The sequence below is a fragment of the Excalfactoria chinensis genome, chromosome 2 (genome assembly GCF_039878825.1).
Source record: "Excalfactoria chinensis isolate bCotChi1 chromosome 2, bCotChi1.hap2, whole genome shotgun sequence".
NCBI lineage: Eukaryota > Metazoa > Chordata > Aves > Galliformes > Phasianidae > Excalfactoria > Excalfactoria chinensis.
In genome coordinates this window covers 61,593,014-61,614,705 of record NC_092826.1, presented here as the reverse complement: position 1 = coordinate 61,614,705, position 21,692 = coordinate 61,593,014, and the positions used below count along the sequence as shown (strand labels likewise).

Here is a 21,692-nt window from a genome sequence, read left to right as displayed (position 1 = left end):
GTAATATCCTTTACTATGTTGACTATTACATAGACGTTAAATAACAAAAACGAATAAAAACTTTCCTTGTATCTCAACTGCACACTCAGAATAGTTTTTCTATACACTACACAGCTCAGTAAAGGATTTGTTTCTACAACTATTCCCTCTGATTAATACATTTTCCTGACAAAGTTTCAAGGATGAAACGAGATTGCGAACATCTTATTCTTTTCAGTAGGAATGATGTTGTTGTACACTACATTTCAGCACTTTTGCTTACAGAAAAATAAAATGAAGTTGCTCTTTAAAAAAAAAGAAAAAAAAAAAAGGCAGGAGAAACAAGGCTGTAGAGAGAAAAACAAAACAGCAGATTCAATATCTAATGGTCTGGTTTTATTTCTGATGTCACCAAAGGCTTTTTGTGAACAAGTTTATTTTCTCCAAATTGAACATAGATCACAACTGCTCTACAATTGCCCAAGCATACACTTGTAATACAAATTTAAGAGCAGGCAGCACACTGCAGGTAACTGGTTGGTGAATGAACTTAAGAGCTTGCAGCTACCTACAGCTCTGTTAAATGCTATGGTATAAATGAAAGAACCAAACACAGCTGAAATCTACTAATAAATTCTGACGGCAGCAGTGACCGTCAACCACTGGAAAGCCCAATGGGAGAAGAGGAGGAGGACAAAAGCATTAATCGCAATAAAAATAGTACAAATGCCACATAAAGCTAACTCTACTTTTAAAGAGAGCATTAAATGGGTCGTGAAGTTCCCCAATGTATTGCTACAGCACCAGAGGAACAGCCTGAATTTACAGATGACTGAGATTGTTCTTGAACGGGCACAGTTCAGGATCAAACACACTGCTTCATAATACTGTATGAAATCTACCTGTCACTTGACAACAGTGGGATGCAATTAAACAGCAAATAAGGAGCAGTCTCAGAACATCAATGCACCATGCAGTATGCAAAGCCTGGCAGAGTTCCTGCCTTAGAATCTTCAGAAGACCCACCAAAACAAAAAACAAAACTGCACAGATGCCCTTCAGTACTGTTCAATATTTATAACGCTGCCCAGCTGTTAGCTAAAACAGTTTCTGTTGTTTTCACAAACCTCAGACCCAGGCAAGCAGCAGCCATGACTGATGACAGAATTTTTCTGCTGAAAATGGTACTAAGCAGAGAAACTCAAACAGGTTGAGTCATTTTTAATTACATGCTAGATTTTGAGCAGTGCTCTTGATCCCAAGACAAACCCAAATCAAAGCTTTGCACCACTCTCCAGGATTTGCTATTGCTGATCATTACGCATCTTGTTTCTTAACACAATATAGGACTGTATTCCATCCAAACTTGCAGGGTTGTTTTGTTGTTTTGTTTTTGTTTTTGGAAGAAAGCATTCCTACTGGAGAATATCCAGACTAAAAATAAAAAACCAAAAAACAAAGAACTGTGTTAAGTAGCAAAAGACAATCAGAATCACTATTAATTACGTTTCTGCAACCAGACTTTGCCTCCAGACTTCATGGAACTGTTTCCTATACATTCATGCTTCACGCGTCACAATCCATGTTCAGCCACAAGCTTTTAAAACACATTCCCTCAAGCATGACAGAAGACTTCCTATGCTATAAAGCTTACAGCCACAAAAGGTCCCCAAACGAATCTAGAGCAAAGCAGTGGAAACTGTGCAGCTAACCACAGAGTACTACTGAAAAAGATGGGAGAATAACCTAACCACAGCAATTCCTCTTTTAAAAGAAGGAAGGACACAACTAGAAGCACAAAATTTAAAGGGTATCTTTAAATCTGACAACTTAACTTAGAACTTTAAGTAGGGGAAAAAAATAATCTTTAGAATAGAGTTGTACTCAAATTTATCTTCCAGGACTGCTCAAAGTGACAGATGTTCAGAAAATTTTGCAGCCTCATAAAACTGTTTTAGATGAAAGAATTGAGTGAAGTTCTACTTCTGAAAATACAGGAAAGAGCTTGAAAACGTATCACAGAAGCCTCATAACTCAAAGCCAGAAGCTAAACACCATGAGGAAATTAAAATAACTCCTGATACTTCAATCATAACTTCTATACATTCAGATTAGCAAAACTGGAGGGGGCAGTGGGAGAACAGCTTCTCCAGAAAGTTTACAACCATGATGCTTTGTAAATCTTCAGGAAGAAAAAACAAACCAAGGAGAAAAGGCGGCCTAAGAACATCTGCACTTTGTAAACAGTTGTCATGGAAGAACAGTTTTCTGCTACTCCTTCTGCATGCATCTTCTTCTGATCTTTCTCCCTGTTTACGATCAGCTGAAAAATTATTGGTCACGTTATAATGTGACCAAAACATATTTCCTTTTTTGTTGCTGTTGCAAAGACTTCAAAGCACCCAGGATCACATCAATATGTTATCACTCACCTAACATTTGCCATGACCTTCAGTGGAACTGTCTGTATCCTATTGTTGCACATCTTCCTTCACAGAGAGGACAGGCAAGAGAAAACCAACATGACCACCCAAAAACAGCTAGCAATTTGTCCAGCCTCTGCACATGTCAGGCTGCCCACATTTTAAAAAGAGCAATTCCTACACATAGCAAAGAAAAAGCATAAACACATGACTGTTCATGTAGCTTGCAAACAATTTGTGCTTTCTGTTTTCCCATCAGCATTTAAACAGTGTATGCTTTAGACCAAAGAAATCTAAACATTTATGTCTTTATATCCCTGTTAAGTAATTTTTTCATCACACTAGAAGATTAACATGCACCTACTGACCACAGCATGCCAAGCCACAAGGAAAGCATTCTGAAAAACACTACCCTAGAATAGATAATACTCTGTCTTCCCTCTACCACATACAGACCAGCAGTTATTTTTTGGTCAGGTTCTTCCTTTGTAGAAATTAACTAACACTGCTCACAGAGAGTCAAATGGTACCCCGTGGTCAGCACACACACTCAACCCCAGGGGCTTGGGTGAGCCAGAAAACACAGAAAGGGGCGTGCAGCTCATGGCTGGAGCTGCAGTAGAGCATGAGTTGCCATAGGGAGCCATTTTGGAATGGTGACTTGGTAAAGGTCTTCTTGCTCTCCAGTAGAACACCCTGTTGTTTTTGGCTTGTTTGAATTTGACTACTGTACTGACATACAGTGCATTCACATAAAATTCAAGCTCACTGAGGGATATTCTGTTGTTGCTCATTTTTAGATGCAGCTCCCCAGCTAACAAGCTTCCTTTTGCTATCTCAAGTAACATAAACTTCTTGAACCTTGTCTTTATGAACTTGTTAAAGCTCCCATGCACAGCATGGCTCATTTACAGAATTAAACCACCTTCTTATTTTAGGTGAATCCATGCTATCCAATACATATCAACTGTTGCGATTTTTCAGAGCTACAAACTACCCTCCAACTTCAAGTTCCAAATCAGTGAATTTGTGAGATGATGCCAAGATTTTTTTTTTAAAAGCACACACACAAACTTCATTTTGCCAAGTAGATCTTACATTTCCCAACCCTTCCTATTTCGGCATTTATATTTCTAGCTAGCAGGTAGAATTATTATCTCCTTCTCTCAAAGCAAACTTAGCATGGTGTGGCAACTGATTACAGAGGAATGCAGACAACAGGCCAACTTTGCTGCTTTATGCTAAAACAGGAGCAAAACGGGAGAGCTTGCTTAGACAGTGCTGAGATCCAATTTCTCTCTGGCAGTTGCCCCACCGTTAGGTACTTCTGCATAGCAGTGATAATGAGTAATGCCTCCCAACAGGCAAATTCCTCAAAACACAGTATGGAAGGGCTGGGAGAGATGAAGAGGGAGTTCACTGAGGCTCTTATCAGGTTAAAGCTACAGTCACAGCCTGGTTGCACCAACAAATAGAACAGAAGTTCAGAATCACTAAAGCTCTGTCATTAGTGTTTCTTTCACAACATTGCAATCCATTAGAAGTATATTTTAAAATGAAGGTATGTAAAAAAATTACTTGAGAACATAATATTGTGTTGCCAAATCTAGTCAAGCAACCAAAAACAATTGCTATGGAAGATCAATGACAAGACAGTCCATTTCTCTGAAAAGAGCTGCTTGTCATAAGAGCTTTAAAGGAGAAATTAATTTGACATAAATTCTCCAAGTAGTGTCTTCAGGCTTTTTTTTGCCTCAGTAACTGAATAAAGTAGCTTCATTATTTTAATAGCCTTTATTTATATAGATTTGTAACATTTAAGCATATGTTAAGGTCAACAACAATGACCCTTATTCCAGGTTGCCTACCCTATATTATGTGTCTATAAAACTACACAACTTTGTTTATTTACTTAATTGCTTTCCTAGTGCAAAATGTACCTTATCACTACCACGCAGGTGGTCTGCTTGCCCACAAGAACTTTGTGACATTAAAATTTGCACACAAGGAATGCACTCAATCAAATCTGATCTTTGGGACCTACAAATTCTAGCCTATGCCATATACACTTTAATTAATAAGCTCTAGAATTTCTCCTAGACAACTTTGTCTCTTGAAAAAAGAAAAGCACGAAAAAACTGTTAACTTTAGGAAGCAATAGAGATTAGCTGTCAAATCTAGCCAAAACTTCAATGAAATTTATATGTAAGGTACCTAACCTTCAACCAGGGAAAATTCATGCTATGGTTTACAGTCTCTCTTCTGAAGCAACGTGTCAAGAACAAGAATCCTTTAGAAATAAATGCAATGTGAAAGACTAGACAGAAGAAGTGGTAGAACAGCTTTATTGGGAACTGAATGTGATTACAGACTGGCTGCCTATCCAGCCTCTGTAGACAAAAAGTTGCCAAAAAGAATCACACCAGTATGGGTAAACTGGAAGCACAGGAGAACTACAAGGCAGATCACTGTCAGGGACAAAGTTCAAAACCTCTAGGAAAAAACACGGTGACTACCTCCTGCTTTGATTCACGTTACGCTCATAAAAAGAGTTTTCCCTAAAATTTTAAAAGCATTTCATCAATTCATGTTTAAGTGACAAAGTCTGCAGGTTACTCTGAAATTAATTTCTCCTTTTTATTTCTAGATAGAAAGAACACAATAGTACTACTTGATAGAGCAAATTCTCAGCTATGAAACACTGTTTTTAACATACTCTTCATCATAAGCAATAAACAATAGCCTCCATGCCATGATCATAAAAAGCCACACCAGCACAGGTTACACACTATTTCATAGCTGCTATGTTGGTGTCGTTGTTAGGAAAAATTTCCACATGCAGTCCACTTTTCATTAACCTGAACAAATGGATGTCAGAAAGCACTAAATCTGGACTGTGCAGAACATGGGGTACAACGGTCCAGCCAAGACTGGCAATGTGCTTCACAGTCCTCAGGTTGGTATGGTGCCTGGCATAACTGTATGGTAAGAAAAAGAGTTTCCTTGTTGTAATCCTCTGGTTTGCATGGATAAGCCTATTAAGATGTTCTTCATTTTGTCATGTGAAAGAAGTACATGGTTGCCTGGAACGTGGCTTGTCTTTCACATCACTACTATTGAAATTTACCACTCTCCACCTCACTGTCCTCGCATCCACTGTTTGGTCCCCAGAAAAGTTCAGTAAGCATTAATGAATGTCAATAGGTGCCATTTTTTCCACAGGGAGGAATTCAATGACACACCTCGTAGGAAGCCGTTTTGTCAGACTGCCTCTCTGCTGTCATCTGTCACATCGCACCAAAATGTAATGGAATACTAAAAGGGGTAGAGTCAACTCCTGCTGCAATTTCACCAACATCTCCCTCTGATATAATAGGCCAATATAAAATAGGAGGCATTACTTTCAGAGCAGCCACCATACATCAATTTCTGATGTAGGTTTTGAGCTGTGTAGGGGTTTTTTACTAGAATATGCAAAAGACAAGGAATGAAACCAAGTATGAATAAAAACATAGTGAGACAGGCTGGAACAAAGCAAAGAGCAGCTAAAGTATGACAGCAAGGCAGAGCATGGAAGAGGAAGAAGTTACATAAGACAGTGGAAGGATGTTATCTTACATAAGATTAAAAAGATGAAGTTTCTTCCTGATTTAGAGTTAAGAAAAAAATAAGATGGATGATGTTTCCATTTGTTCAAATCCTTACCAGCACTGTAAGAAAAAAGTTCAGGTTACTTTTTCTGTTGTGTTGATTTTTTGGTCTTTTTTTTTGAAGGGGGGGGGGGGGGGGGAAGAAAGGGAGGGGGGCTTCCATGCTGAGCTTGATGGGTTGTTTCCCCCCCCCCCCCCCCTCAAAATGAAGAGGGTCTTTACTAGCTCATCTGTAAGAATCAGCACTGCCTTTGAGTTCTAGTCAAACAGTATCATCTGCAGTCTGGTAAAGACTCTGAGGCATCTCATTCAATTATCTGGCACTTACTTAAGGCTGAATTTGTCATCTTCTCCTACAACATTGCTCAAATATTTAGTATGCACACAGCTGGCTCACAGTGACCAGACATGGGTGTTACCTTCTGTGCCAGACATGCGCTGCTACACTTAGATTTTAGCTTATTGTTTTACAAACAGATAAAGCCTTGACCTATTGAAACACAAAACATTTTGTAAAAGTTCACTTTAACACTTTCAGACCAATCTTCCAACATCACCTAAAAAGAAGGAAACCAAAAGCACAAAACAACAAATGTGGCAGCTCCAACTAACTGCATAATCACAGCTGTTGTCTTGGACCACATTAATTACCTTCTTCCACTTCAAGCTTCCAGTCATTTCAGCACAAAACAGTTTAGCAAACCATTCTCCTCCTACCAAGAACAGGATGCTAAATGATCAACACTAAATTACTTAGCAAAAAGCTGACAAAACCAAATTAATATGCTACAGTATAATAAGCTTCTAAGAAATACATTTGCAGATATACACGGACTATGTGCATTCTTAATTCTTAATTAGGTTTAAGTAGGTTTGAATCAGGAGCCGCGCTGTAACTTGCTCCATAAGGTTATTAATTTTAAAGCTATACTCAAGTGGTTGAAAGGATAAGATAAGGATTTTGAAACTGCTGAAGTCCCTGTAAGGCTGTAGCACCTTTATGAGGTAGACTCATGAGGACAGCCACAAGCCATTAAGTTTAATCCAGATCCCTCTTCAGCTCCAGTGTTACCAAGTCAAAGGAATTCAGTATCACAACACAACCCCTGTAACAAACGCCATGAAGAAAGGATCAAGAACATTTACAACCAAATAAGTTAGATATCTTCTGGATTAAGACAAAGTTACACTTCAGGAAATAGCAGGAAAAAATAAAAAACATAAAACTTGTAATATTACAGCCTGCTGAGACCTCACCTGAGGGTGACAATTAGTCGAGAGCAATAAAAGAAATTAAAACAAAGGAACTGTCTGTTATTCTTGGCAAAACACTCATTGTGAAGCTTTGAAAAAGGTCACTCCCAGCTGGTCACTCTCCTCTGATAACCTTCTGGCAACGCAAACATCTGCAAGCACCCTTTACTACCAACACCACCAACTTCTTTTGTGTGGCCCACTAGCCCAAAAATCAGCTTCGGAACTGAATGTGTACGTGAGCCACCTCCCAAGCTCTGGACTCTGTCCCTCTCTGCTGCATGTCTCAGAAAGCAGCAGCGCCTCTCCCTGCCCCATGGCTTCTGAACACTGAAATGTGCGCTGCTTCAGAAAGATTGCTTTCTTGTTGCTGACAAGAAGCTAGAAGTGAACCCTGTGCATTCCCTGTTGTAAAAATAAATAAATAAATAAATAGACTCATTGACAAGAGCAGGCATTTCAAACAGGCAACTTCTTTATTTGAGGGTTAGTTTGTTTAAGGATCTTTCCTCCGTTTCTTCCTCATCCCAGGAAGTTGTCAGCTAAATTATTCTATTTGCAGTTGTGCAAGCAGTAGTTAATTATAAATCAAGCAGTCGATACAGAAAGGTGACAGCACGCAACTGCCTGAAGCAGTGCTATCTGCTTGAAGGTAGTCTGGCATGGCTGCTATTGTGCTAACAAGTCAGGAAAGAGTAGGAAACATCTACACCAGCTCCTCTTCTCGTGAACACAATGAAAACACCTTGCTTCCCAATTAAATAACAGGTCCTAAAGTGGGTAGGTGCCAGGAAGAACAAAAAAATTATGGCTGATCCAGATGCAAAAGAGAAAAAAAAAGATCTGAAACAAGAAAAGAAAAAAGCAACAGGAACTGTACAGGAGATAAGGGGGGGGAAAAAAAAGTATTTTACTTCAGAGGAATGCTAAACTCGTAACTGTTTCTTCCCCCCTGAAATGCTCTATTACAAGCTGGAACAACAGCCATGGTTTTTCCTCAAAAGGAAAAAAAAAAAAAAAAAAAGAAGAAGAAGAAGAAGAAAGAGCCCCAGAGCAAAAGCAGTTAAGGAAGGAGGCATAAAGGAGGCATAAAAGGTATATCCATATTCATGCAATAGGTGCTGGCTGCGAAGTTGAGCATTTGAAACTACCTGCCAAAAGTTGCTATCTAAGTTCAATGCAAATCATAACCAAGCAAAGCAATCCCTACATTTAATTTCACATGCCATAAGTGACAGAACTGCACATAAGATTATTGAATATTTATTTTACCATAAGGCTGCTTACAGGACTTATCTCCAGTAAGAGACACCAAAGTTCCATTCTTACAGTCAGGTCTAAATTTTCAGGTTTCCTGGTGTACTATAACACATTTCACTTCTTATTCGCAGACATCACTATGCTGACACAAATCTTAGGACTATTTCCCGAGCTATTTTGTCAGCAAAATTACTTCAGCAAACTTGAAAGCCTAGCCAGAGTACTGTTACAAGGAATAACAAAAGCGTACTTCGAATGTTGAATGATTTCTCCAAGGAACTGCTGGGGTAAAACCAAAAAGACTTGCTCCAGGAAGGCAAACCACAAACACAGGGCATTTTGAAAGCGTTAAGTTGAAAAAACAAACACGAAATATAACACTAAACAGTCAAAGTGTCTTAAAAGTATGTATATAACTCACCACCATTCATAAGTTTGTCTTAACATGCTCACTTTGTTCTGCAACAAATATATGTATATACACACACACACACACTTCTGTTTCAGATTCTGCTCTCGTAAATAAAAATAACCAGGTACCAGTATTACTTTTCTCAGTATTGTAATATATTAATATATATATTTCTATATTAGAGAAATAATGTTATATTTATCAGCCTTAAAATTATCATTGGGTAGTGGCAAAGTTTGGCGCTGGTGTATTTATTTCCCACATTTCTTTTCAGCAGGAAAGAAAAAAATAAGTATTACTTTAATATGACGGATTCCATTTTCACAGTGTTCATCTACCACCAGTATGTTATAAAACACGTGGTTATGCATGACCTACATTACAGAAACACAAAAAGGTCTCGTTTGGAAGGGATCTCCGGAGATCATCAGATCCAATCGTTCTTAAGAAGCAAGGCTTTAAATTAGGTCTTCCAAGGTCTCATGAAGTCAAATCTTAAATATTTCTGCAACAAGCAAGGTTCCTTTACTTCTCTCAGAAATCTATTCCAGAGTTTACCGGGTTAAGGCAAATATTTTTTCTTCTATTCAGGAATCTAATTAATAAAAAACAAAAAAAGGCTCCAAATAGCAGGAGCAGTAAACATGTTGTTTAGTACAGTAAAAGTTTCACCCTCAAATTTCAGCACACCACACGGGTGTATCATATTATTGGATAACATAAGTGAGGACTGTGAAAACTCTGTACTGTGAGAACTATCCCAACCTTGACAATTATCATGTCTTACCATCAGCAGTGCAGCAGGCATAGACAGGGATTAAGAGCTAATGCCTTCAGAACACTTATTTCGAATAATTATTGCTGACAATATATGTAACTACTTTTTAAGACATTACTGAATAACTTGCAATATATTAGTGACCCTTTTGGTGACTGCCTCTGGCACTGTACCCCAAACTGCCAAGGCACACAGGCATGCCTGGGATGTCCCTGATCACTTGCATATCACTCTCACCACTTTATGGGACTGGGCTTGCTTCACTTTAAGAAGAGCACAACTCCAGAACAGATGAGGTACGTAAGTAACAGCCCAGCTACTGGAATCCAATCGTTGCAGTCAATGACTGCTATATTTAACTATCAGTTGCATCATTTATCCTTCACTGGTATCCCGTCACTTTGTGACATTCGTGCATCTTAAAAATATTCAATTGCCTATATATATTAAGCAAATGTGCAAGTTCCAGAAGTTAAAAGAATATTTAAACACTATAGTACAGATGCTATAACCAATAAGACATGCTTTTAGCTTGTTACAGCAGAGACAGAACTAACAGGTTTTCACTTCTAGAAACAAAAGCAAAAAATACCACTTTGAAAGAGAACAGCAACCCACCTACACTAACAGTGCTAATACAACACAATAGAACAAAAGTGGTAAGTTTCTGAACAGAACTGTATCTGAAAATGGTGGGAACCATCATGGAAACATGTTGATCTGTGTAGAACCCAATCAGAAACTCTAGTTTGCCTGTTTGCCTGCAAGTCTTTATTTTACAGTCCTAGGCTGCAGCGTCTCCAAATCAGCTCTTCCTATCTTCTGGTCCCTTCCCCTCCTTCCCTCCCTTGACTTTAAGTCCCATGTATGTTTCAGTACTGCCAGGTCTCACTCTCTTCTTGCACAGCTTTCAGTTAGAGGATGCAGAAGGGACACAACAGAAGCAGACCTAGAACCCAAGACAAGAACCTGCTCTCTCACTACTCAGTGGCACAACAGAGTACAAATCTGCTGAATCCCACACATCAGGCTTTCCCCTAGAGCAAGCACTAACCTGTCAGCCTCTTCTGTACACCAGTCCTTCAACAGCTCATAGCTTAATAACCAGCAGACCCAGAGATTAACAGAATGGATGAACCACTTGCATGTCCTTCAGACAACAAAACATTCAGGAGTTGAATGTTCACTTGATCCAACGTTGTTTGTGACCACCCAACAGCACATGACAAAAATGAAAGAAACCAAAGAAACCGAAGCTTTCATATTGCATACTCACTGGATATCCATTACCCAAAGAGAACTTAAAGAATAAAAGGGAAGAGACTAGCGAAGCTCAGCCCATTGCACCAGCTGACCTCACTTAATGGTGAGAGGCATGTTTGCCGGTCCCCTTGAAGCTACTATTTGAGCAATGCAGTAAAACCAGCTTTTCTGTTTCCTAAGAGAGGACTTCAACCTTGCCTTAGAATGTACAGCAAACGGTTGTGAAGATTAATTCTTTCCTTGCTGCCACAAGCTAATGCACTTCCCTGAACAACACGAGCCAAATATAACCAACTAAGAGCCCTACACAGTTCTAGGCCTTGCAGCTCGTGAACATCAGCAACTCTATGGCTGATCTAGGACCATGACAGCCAAGTCAGCAGAGGTGACATGGAAACACATTCTTCAGGGTTCCTGTAACATTTGGTCAATAATCTGCTTGTATACTGAAAATCTTTAGGATAAGCATGTTAACTTGAGCTTAGAAGTAGTTTATAGTTCTATATTCATACATTAAAAAAAGGGATGAAACTGGGTTTGGCATTCGAATCAGTGTTTTCTGTTTATGAATGCTTGAAGTCACAGATAAAGGCAGGAGACAAAAAAAAAAACTATTTTCACCTTTGATAAATCAGTTGTTGCACTTGGCAGCCTCCAAGAAACATGCTAACTTTTCACACCAGCATAACACAGCTTATATTTGTCTTTGGCTGCTTTCTTCAGACACCCAAAAAGAGAAATATTAAATATGTCTTAAACTGGGCAAGATTTATTTCCTGGAAAATTAGGAAAAAGAAAAACAACAACAACAAAAAAAAAAAAAAAAAAAAAAAAACAAAAAAAAACCCAACAACCGCACACAAAGTTTGATTGACCCTAGAATTGAACCGGACTCTACTCTAAATAAGCCCAACACCTAAACACACACTAGTTAACAAGTAACAGAGTTGTAACTGATAGCAGTAACAAAATCTCTCCTTCTTCAAAATACCCAATGATACAGCTAACCTTACACTTACAGGCCTTATTAGATTCTAAAGCCTTACTTGCTAAGCTCTCCGTTCATTAATCAATCTAAACAGATGTTGATGGATTTTATCTATCAGAATTTGTTTTTAAGGAGGAGTCAGATTCCTCATTCATTATCTAAGAGCAATAACACATTAAGCGAGCTTTTCTTATATAGAAAGGTCATTCAACTGCTCAAATATTTTGCTCCAACAAGGTTTTCTTAATATTCCTGTCAGAATCAGGAATGAATTCAGAATCAGGAATTCTACATAATTAGCAGCAACTCATTCTAGCTACAAAGTGCCTTTATTACCAGTTCTATTCTGAATATATCTACCTTCATATTCTACTAAATATATATATGCATGCTATTTGATTAACACAAAATTGCAGCTTACTCTAAAGTCAAGTGCTCCAAACCACGCTTGATTTCTAAACAAGCAACCAGCGACACCTTTACTGTAAAACCAGATGTACCCTAATAAACAGAGTTTACCGATTTCCCAGGTTCTAAACAACTCTGCAAGTGTATTTAGTTCACACTGATTAGAAGAAATTAATTTTCCATCACAAAGTGTAGTACTTACATCATATCAATATGCAGTAATTTTAGAATTAATAAAATTAAAAATAAAATAAAATCACCCCAATGAAAGAAGCACAAATTTGTTTTAGTGGTCAGGACAATGTAAGGAATTGGAACACTGCTTCCTGCCCTTCTACTGTACACTCACTGCACTCAAGTAACAGAACAAGAACCCTTAGAAAGACACAAGATCTTTTTAGAACACTCAGTCTGACGCTAGGCTAGAGAAGAAAAACAAGTCTCCAATCTTAGAAAGTTAGAAACTAAGCATGGATGTTCACTTTCACATTATGTAACATACTGATGAAGAATTAAATCAGTAAGAAAACAGGGGGACAATGGGCGTTCTAAGTGTTGTATGCTTGATACAACAGGCGATGGTTGTATGAAAAGCATGATTTCTCAATGTGCAGCTATCCTTACATTAAGCTCATAGATCCAAAGTTCCTGTGTAGAATGGAAAAGCATATTTCCAAATTGCTGGGGAGTGACTGTTTCATAATGCTCAATAAAAGCACATACTGTCAAAAGAGATAGCCTGATGGCAATACACATAGAAACAGGTGTTTGTTTCACGTTTTAAAGAAACGTTATGCAGCAACCCTATGCATTCAGCCACCACCTGACATTATGGTAGTCCTCCTTCATCCCAGGGAGATGCTAGCTGGCAGATACAGAGCACTAGCTGAAGGTAGCATGCAGGTAGCTAGCTCAGTGTGTTTTGCAGAGCTGTAGCAGTACAGTCATGCACTCCACCAGCCAGGCGTGCCTTTGTTTAAAGGTACCAAGTAGCAGGGCAGAATGCAAAATGTAAATATTTATCTGAAAATTAGGAAAGTTATATGTGTCGAGGGAAAAAAAAAAAAAAAAAAAAAAAAAAAAAAAAAAGAAGAAGAAGAAGAATACACAAACTTTTCCATTATTAAATACTATATCATTTCCTAGTTACAAAATACCAACCCTGTTCCATACAGTTTTAGAGCTCTAGCAGTTTCAAATGTCAAACCACCACCAGCTTCCTTCAGATAGTTCCCCCCCCACCCCCAACATGCGCACTTTCAAAATGAATAGCAAACACACAAAGTTGGAGAATAAACTTAAAATCCACTGAAGACAACAAACAGAAAGCTGTAATTAAAACAGCTGTGAAAGTATCACCGCCAAGTTCTGAAATCTGTCGTGGATTTTTGGTCTCTTGCCACACCAGTAGTGCACCCTGACTGGCACAGTCCCACGGACTCTCTCTCAGCTTATGAAATTTTCTGGCAACTGCTTCAAAGAACAACTAACTGTGTTGCCAAAGACAAACAAATCTAAAAGCAAAAAGAATCAGTTGCTAAAGTTTGTTTAAAAATAAATAAATAAATAGAAAAAAACAACAAACCACCACACTCCATCGTGACTTCAAATTTAAAAAGCACTCTTGCGTACAGTGCTATTAAAAGCTTCTGTTAGTTTAGCATACATGAAGCACTGGATCACACTTATAAATCTAGAACTCCCCAGCGATACTTCAAATCTCATTTCTGGACTAAGACACAAAGAACAGATATTCTCCTCCACCATGAAGCTGCTCCTATAATTAAAAACTGCAGTAAATGTTATCACTCACACAGATGTAGAAATAAAAACTGACCACACACATCCAATACTTGAGATAAAAATACTAAGGCTAAGAAAAATGTGCCTACCTCCATGACCAGCCTAAGCTGTGGCGTTATGCTACTTAGGCAAAGTGACAGGTCAAGCTTTTAACTAGATCATGAAATTCACACACCAGTGAATTCTCTGTCATTTTAAGATGCCGTGCAAAACATTGTATTTAAAGAAACATTATGCAGGGAAGAAAAGTTTGCGCTCCTTAATAAATGAATCAATCTATAAAAGTATTCCACATAGACATGATCTCTTTTCAAATACATCCTGAACAACATACGAGATTATTCTGAGTGGCTTATGCTCTACTTAAACTGGAGTTCATCAGTAAGTTTCCACCAAGCAGAGTTTGTGACATTGTTTTCTGAGGCATCTGAGAAATCCATAGTTAAAGGGGTCACTGTGCAAAACGGAGACTGACTGAAACACCAGCTGATCTTAACACATCATCCAAATTTGCAGGAATATGGTTCTAATGGTTGCATCAATGAAAGACTTAAGAGAATTCAGATTTGAAGCTGAGTTGTGAATACACAAGGGCGGAGACCTTAAAATCTTAAGTAAACAACAGTAGTCTAAAGACTGCCAGGTGAAAGAGCAAACTATCAGAATTTAAGAACTCAATCTCGTTGAAGTCTAATTATCAAAAGTTGCTTAACAACATCCACTGAAGCTCTAGGCCCACAAACACAAAACCAGAGACAATAGATGTTTCAACTATACCCTAATGAGTTAACCCACACTCCAGACCAAAACTCTAGTCAAAAAGTTTGACAGAGCTGCTTTAATAAAGCTTTGCTGCAATCACTGCAAGAAGTATGTGTGAAAACTAGAACTGTCCCACCCTATATACAAGAACACAAAAGCTAATCAAGACGACTTGTGCTCATGAGGTTGCAGCAAAGATGTCTTCTAAAGCAAACGTGGACTAATACATTCTAAAATAATAACATAGCAATAAGGAAAGCTGTACTTCAGCATGTGCTAGTTGATCTTCAGCTTGACCAAAGTACAGCCCGCTCTATCTGCAGACTGGAGATTCTGAATGTGCTATTTAGAACATTAGCAACACATTTGAGAAAACGTTCTCTTCCAGGTAAACCACTACAGCGCTGATGCAACCACAGCAACCAAAAGATCCCTGTTGAGTGCTTAACTTCAGGTACACATCCAAGCTGGCCTACAACAAAAGTGGTGTATCTACTTGTACCATTATGGTTCAAGAACTTCCATCTACTATATTCAAAAATATAAAATAAAACGACTAGGAAAAACATTTCTTACTAACAGAGATGTTGAAATAAAAGATGATCACACATTTACTCAATACTTGGGATAAAAATACTATATTTAAAAAAAAAAAAAAAAAAAAAAAAAAAGAAAGAAAGAAAAAGAAAAATCAAACCCCAGAGATCAGGTCTCTGCATAACATAACCACGGCTAAGTGCTGGGAGAAGCCCAATATTGAACAGCGGGATCCATATTCACAACTGCAGGCAAAACAACGCAAGTGGTACAGAACAAAAAACCATGCGGATACAACTCACAGCTCACACTCCCAACTTTGATTCATAAAATGCGTCACTCCACAAAGTGTAACAGTCTCACATAACTTGGTAGGGAAACAGCCCTGGTTACTCATCACAGCTGGGTGTTACAAGCTGCTTGCTTTCCATAACTCCATACACAGCAGCCCAGAATTTGTCTGGGAGTGGAAAGAGAGGGCTGAAAGAAATCAGTGAACAAGATGTCAAATCAGAATCACTTTAATACTTCTAAGTGCACCCAGAACATCATTTCACTTGTTTCTGTAATACCTTAGTGTTGATTTCAGTTTCTAATAACTGCTCTTTTTCCACAGCTATTTTACAAAAGTCTTATTCAGTCCTGGTTGGTAGTGCACATAACAAATAGACTCGAAAATAAGCTTACATATATGTAAACCCATATAGCTTTACTTGGTGTACATGGCATAATCTTGATATGTTAAATGCTGTGGAGGTATCCAGCCCTAGGTAATACTACTGGCATCCATCAGAACCACTCAAAGTTGCATCAAGCAAACTGGAACTACATTTCACCTCCCGAAACACATGCGATTGATTGATGCAAGCAGGCATACAACATACTTCTTTGTTGTATTTCTGCTCTGTGATGTAAGGAATGGTACCTGTTCCTCTTTCGGCAAAGCAGTACCTTTCAAGAAGCCCTCAATTCCTTCTACTAAAACACTGATTACACCCTTTTAGCTCAAAGAGTTCCTCTAAATACCAGGTTCTGAAATAATTTCCTCAGTTTGTCCTTTAACCATACGTCACAGCCTGGGATACTCTTTATTTCCCCCTCTCTCTGCCATATGTTGCTGTAAGTGCTTGTATGAAACCTAAACTTGTCAAGAGAGGGAAGTGATAACTGTTATAGTCAGTATGGGAGATCAATAGATACCTGGGCCATGTACAAGCTTTGCTGTTTCCTGCGATTTCTATTTTGTCTTTAAAGCTCCATAGTCTAAATTTCTTTAATCTTCCTACTCAAAAGAGATTTTGAGAACTTTTACAAGGGAAACCTAGTCACAGAAATATTCAGATTAGTTCAATCCTAGTCATTTTCATTTCAGAGGAAGTTAGGGTAGGAGGCTGGCTTCAGATTAAGGGGTGTACAGCCTGCAGAGGTCCATCACACTCCTCACTGAGTGCTATGCTCTCCTGTTAAACAAATGGTGAGAAGAGTCTTTTATCTGATACAATCCTGTAAAAGAAGCATTGTTAACAGGCATGAAGCATGAAGAGATAGCAACACCATGTGAGAACAGAATGTCCTAGAACTGCAGACATAGGCCATGCCCTAGCCAAAGCCTGAAGAATTATCAGCATGGTGAAAATACAGATATGTATCTTCATCTCTCCCAACTTCTCTGAAGTTTTAAAAATACCTCCCATGCTTTATTAAGAATTTGTATTCTTAGTGTATGCCCAGAACACAGACTTTGCTTAGGCTTCTTAAACATCTAAGTGCAAGTGAGGCTCACAAGATGAAGGAAAGCAGTGCAATGAAAGCCTTCTGCATCACAGACTCACAGCATGGCTGAGGCTGGCAGGGCGCTCTGGGTCCTTCTGTGCTCCAGCAGGAACACCCAGAGCAGGGTGCCCAGGCCCACATCCAGGCAGCTTCTGAAGATCTCAAGGAAGGAGACCCCACAACCTCTGGGCAGCCTGCACCACTGCTTCACTGCACTGGCGTTTAGAGGGAACCTTCTACATGGCAGTTTGTACCCACTGCCTCTTGTCATGGCACTGTAAGCACTGAAAAGAGTTTGGCTCCATTTTCATTACATCCTCTCTTCAAGTACTTATAGACGCTGATGAGGTTCCCTCTGAGCCTCCTCTATTCCAGGCTAAGTCCCAGCTCTCTCATAGAAGACATGTTCCAGTCCCTTCATCATCTCGTTGACATTCAACCCTTTCCAGCACATCCACAGCTTGCTTCCACTGTGGGCCCCAAAACGGGATACAGCACTCCAGCTGTGGCCTCACCAGTACTCCTAAGTTTTGGAACTTTCTCTTCAGTCATCTTGGTTCAGCAAATGGGAATCCTTTGTTTCCATTACTCACTCACAATGCTCAGAAATCTACAACAAAAACTAGCAGATATGCCTGACCAGACTTCAGCACGGCTCAAGCCACTGAGTTATGTGAAGAAACATCTGTATTTTCCTTTTGGAAAAGATTCTTTGAGGTTTGTATGTAATTTGCGTACAGAAAGAAAACAAAATTAAGAAAAAAGCCTCATAAATCAAGCTATAGGAGAATTTTTCATATACTATCAGATTTCCTATGATTTCAATAAGTATTTTATGTGAAAGGATATGAAAGGAAGAAACAAATGGAATACAAAGCCCTATACAGGATACATGACAAAGTTTAATATTACAATGCTAATAATAGAAATTAGAACTCCCTGTAATGTTCAGTACATGCTGATACGAAGCCAATGGTATCTTAGAGTACAGATAGATTAAATTATCTCAAGAGAAGTCAGGATGGAACTTGCAGCACATCTGTTACTCCACTCCTATGCCTCCGTACCTGCTCCTTCCCCTCAGCAAACAGCCCAACAGAAAACATTAACCCACCTCTCATTAATTTACACTTGTCATGAGGTAAGACTGTACACACCTTTGGCTTTTCTGGGCCCTGATAACAAGAAACACCGCAGCTAATGAAAAGCATCCAACTCCAAAACAGAACTGCAGGCAGTGTTTCTGGCTGACGCTAATACTTCCACACAGCCTGGGCTAGGCTGCTAGGTAGACTCCAGGCTGTAGTTCCATGCAAATAACTGAAAAATGCCATTCTCTTGCTTTTCCACTTCAATGCAAACTTGTCAGTAGATCTTGCACGGTCTGATTTTGGGTGGTCCTGTGCAGAGCCAGGAGTTGGACTCAATGATCTTTGCAGTTCCTTTCCAACTCAGGATGTTCTACGATCCTATGACCACACACTGTTCCTTCTGACTGTCTTCAGTTCTCATCTGTATGGCTGCAAGACGTATTAAATTCTTTTGTACAGGAGAACGTTACAAGGTTCCTATAAAACTCACAATGGACACTCCAAATAATAATGGTAACAATGATCCTCCGGACCCATTAAGCTCTGTTTCCTTTTAACTGCTCAATTTGTAATGAGTAAATAGTCCCATAAGTGGGTGCCAGCATTTGAGTACACACAGAACAGCTGTGCACCGTATCTGCATTCAGTCCACCCAGCAGAATTTAGCATTGGTGGTTTCTGCATACAACACTTCCAGTGTAAGGTTACTCGTGTAGTGTTGGTGAACAGCTATCTACCCATCAATACAGAAAGTAGGTCACAGCTTACAAAAGTACAGGCAACTGCCTCTACTACAGTATTGATTATTAAGAAAAACCACCCAAGATCTTCAAGATTTAGGTGCAACTTCAGACCACTGGAAGAGATAAAAACATTTACCATGTGACAACCTACAAGCATAGGCAAAAAAAGCAATGTCACCACCACCACACCAGCTTTTCCATTATCATTTTCAGCACTCAGCATCATTGTCAACACACTGATAACTTAAGAACCAAGAAAACAGAATGATAATTTAAGAAGCAGTTATGTAGCTTCCTGGATATGCCACTATATCACAGTGTTTGCTTAATTGCAGTCATATGACTGTCTTAATTAGCACCAGAGGTATTCTGGAGGCTGAACACAAACAGTAATTCTTGTGAAGTACAACACATCATTGTGATAGTACCCAAAAGTTCTGTTCTGAAACCACGAACCTCAGCCTTCACATGTGCAAAAAAAAGGTGATAATAGGCACCAAATAAGTGCTTCTTAGATCTCTGAGGGAGATGACAAGTGCTGAGAGGTTTTCCAGGAAACCACTGCCGATGATTATTACAGTGCTTTATGACACAAAATTCACCTCATTTGAAGAAACAAGTGGCTTTGATTATCTGTTTTGTTCAATGCGCTTTTAAATATTTGGAATATCACATTTGTTCTTATGAACTATAAAACAAAGATGAATCACAGAATCATTTGAGTTGGAAGGGACCCTTAAAGGCCATCTAGGACAACTCCTCTGCAATGAACAGGGATACCTACAGCAGGTCAGGGTGTGCAGAGCCCCATCCTGCCTGACTTAGATTGCCTCCAAGGATGGGGCATTCACCACCTCTCCAGGCAACGTTTCAGTGCCTCACTACCCTGACTGTAAAAATCTTCCTTCTCATGTCCAATTTAAATGTACCCTCTTTTAGTTTGAAATGATTTCCCCTTGTCCTATCACAACAGACTGTGTTAAAGAGACTGTCCCCTTCCTTTCCACAACCTCCCTTTAGACACTGAAAGGCCACCCTCAGGTCTTCCCAGAGCCTTCTCTTCTCCAAGCTGAACAGCCCCAGCTCTTTCAGCCTGTTCCATCCCTTGGGTCATTTCTGTGGCTCTCCTCTGGATGAGGTCCACATCTCTCCTGTACTGAGGACTCCACAACTAGATGCAGTACTCCAGGTGAGGCCTCATCAGTGCAGAGCAGAGGGGCAGGATCACCTCTCTCTCCCTGCTGGCAATGCTTCCCAGGATACAGTTCGCCTTCAGGGCCGCGAGGGCACATTGCTAGCTGATATCCAGCTTGTCATCCACCAGTAACACCAAAGCCTTGTCAGTATCAGACCTGTCACCTGTACACCAAGATACTTCTGCCACAAGACAGTGCAATAGCATACCAAGAACAGAAAATTCATTATCTGTACTTCATTAGTAAGTCCTCCCATACAGGTAATCAGGCAGACCTTTTGCCTCCATGTTCCCTTTGGTAAGGGCAATGTGTTTCCCCCTACAGACCGGTTTCAGATACAAACGCCTTTTTAAAGGGAAAGTGCACTTCTATCACAAGGCAGCATGAGTGCACCTACTCCAGAGTCACTTCTTATCAATAACTTTTCTATGCAACCGCATGCAACTTTAACACCTCCTCCATACACCTTTCTATCGAAAGGACTGTTTAGGGCAGCAGCATTTAGCGTTACCAAAGCACTAAGTAACTCTGATCTCTGTTACACAGGTATGGGAGCAGAAAGAACACGCAGAGCGGTGCCCCAGCCCCAACCCGGCAGGCACGGCAGCTCAATAGGAGAAGGTGGGACAGAGGCAGCCGAGACTGCGTGAAACGCAGCCCGCCCCGCTGCCCCGTCGCGGCGCAGGGCCGAGAGGACGAAGGGCAGCGGGCGGAGCCCCGCCGCGCCCCGGGCCGCCCGCTGACAGCCGGCACCGCGCTCAGCCCCGCCGCCCGGAACAGCCGCCGCTTTCCAGCGCCCGCTCCGCGGAGCCTGAAGCTCCGGGCACGGCAGCCCTCCCACCCCCGCCCGGTTGCGCCCCGGCAGCGTCAACTTCTCCCGCGCCCGGATCGCAGCCGGCCCGGTACCTGCCTCGCAGCCACCCCGCCGCCCCCGGGGGCGCGGAAGGCCGTTGCGGCCGCCGCCACGACGAACACCGAAGAGAGCAGGTGCGGAACGCAGCACCGCCGGGACCGCTGCCGCCGGCTCCTGCGCCTTGGGCTGGGCTGGGCTGGGCGGGGCGGGGCGCGGCGAGGAGGGCGGTGGGGAGCGAGGCCGCCCGCCCGTCCGCCCACTGCCGCCTCCTAGCGGGGAGCAGCGACAGCTCCGGCCGGGCCCCGACCCTCATCGGCTGCACTCGGAGAGCTTCGGCTCTTTCCGCAGCTTCCGGGAGAGGTGCGTGCCTTGGACTCCCGTGGTAGGGCTAAGTGCGATACCGCCGGACGGGACTTGAGCCATCCCAAGCTGTGGGGCAGCGGTCACTCGCACAACTGTACCTCGCGTTCGGGGCACGCAGGAGTCTCAGTGCTTGCTGCCCACGGGAAGCCCGCGGTG

At 40.7% G+C, this 21,692-nt stretch overlaps 1 protein-coding gene across 3 annotated transcripts in view; it reads right to left on the bottom strand.

Annotated features, from left to right (window-relative positions):
* Nucleotides 1–21,364, bottom strand: part of PTPN3 (protein tyrosine phosphatase non-receptor type 3) — a 114,635-nt gene extending 93,271 nt beyond the window's left edge. The window contains exon 1 of one of the 3 annotated variants that reach the window (XM_072329831.1): nucleotides 21,227–21,364. The gene's annotated coding sequence lies outside the window, so the exon portion shown is untranslated. The remainder of the gene's footprint in view (nucleotides 1–21,226) is intronic. The other 2 variants (XM_072329832.1, XM_072329830.1) reach the window with 2 other exon arrangements.
* Nucleotides 21,365–21,692: the final 328 nt, after the last annotated feature.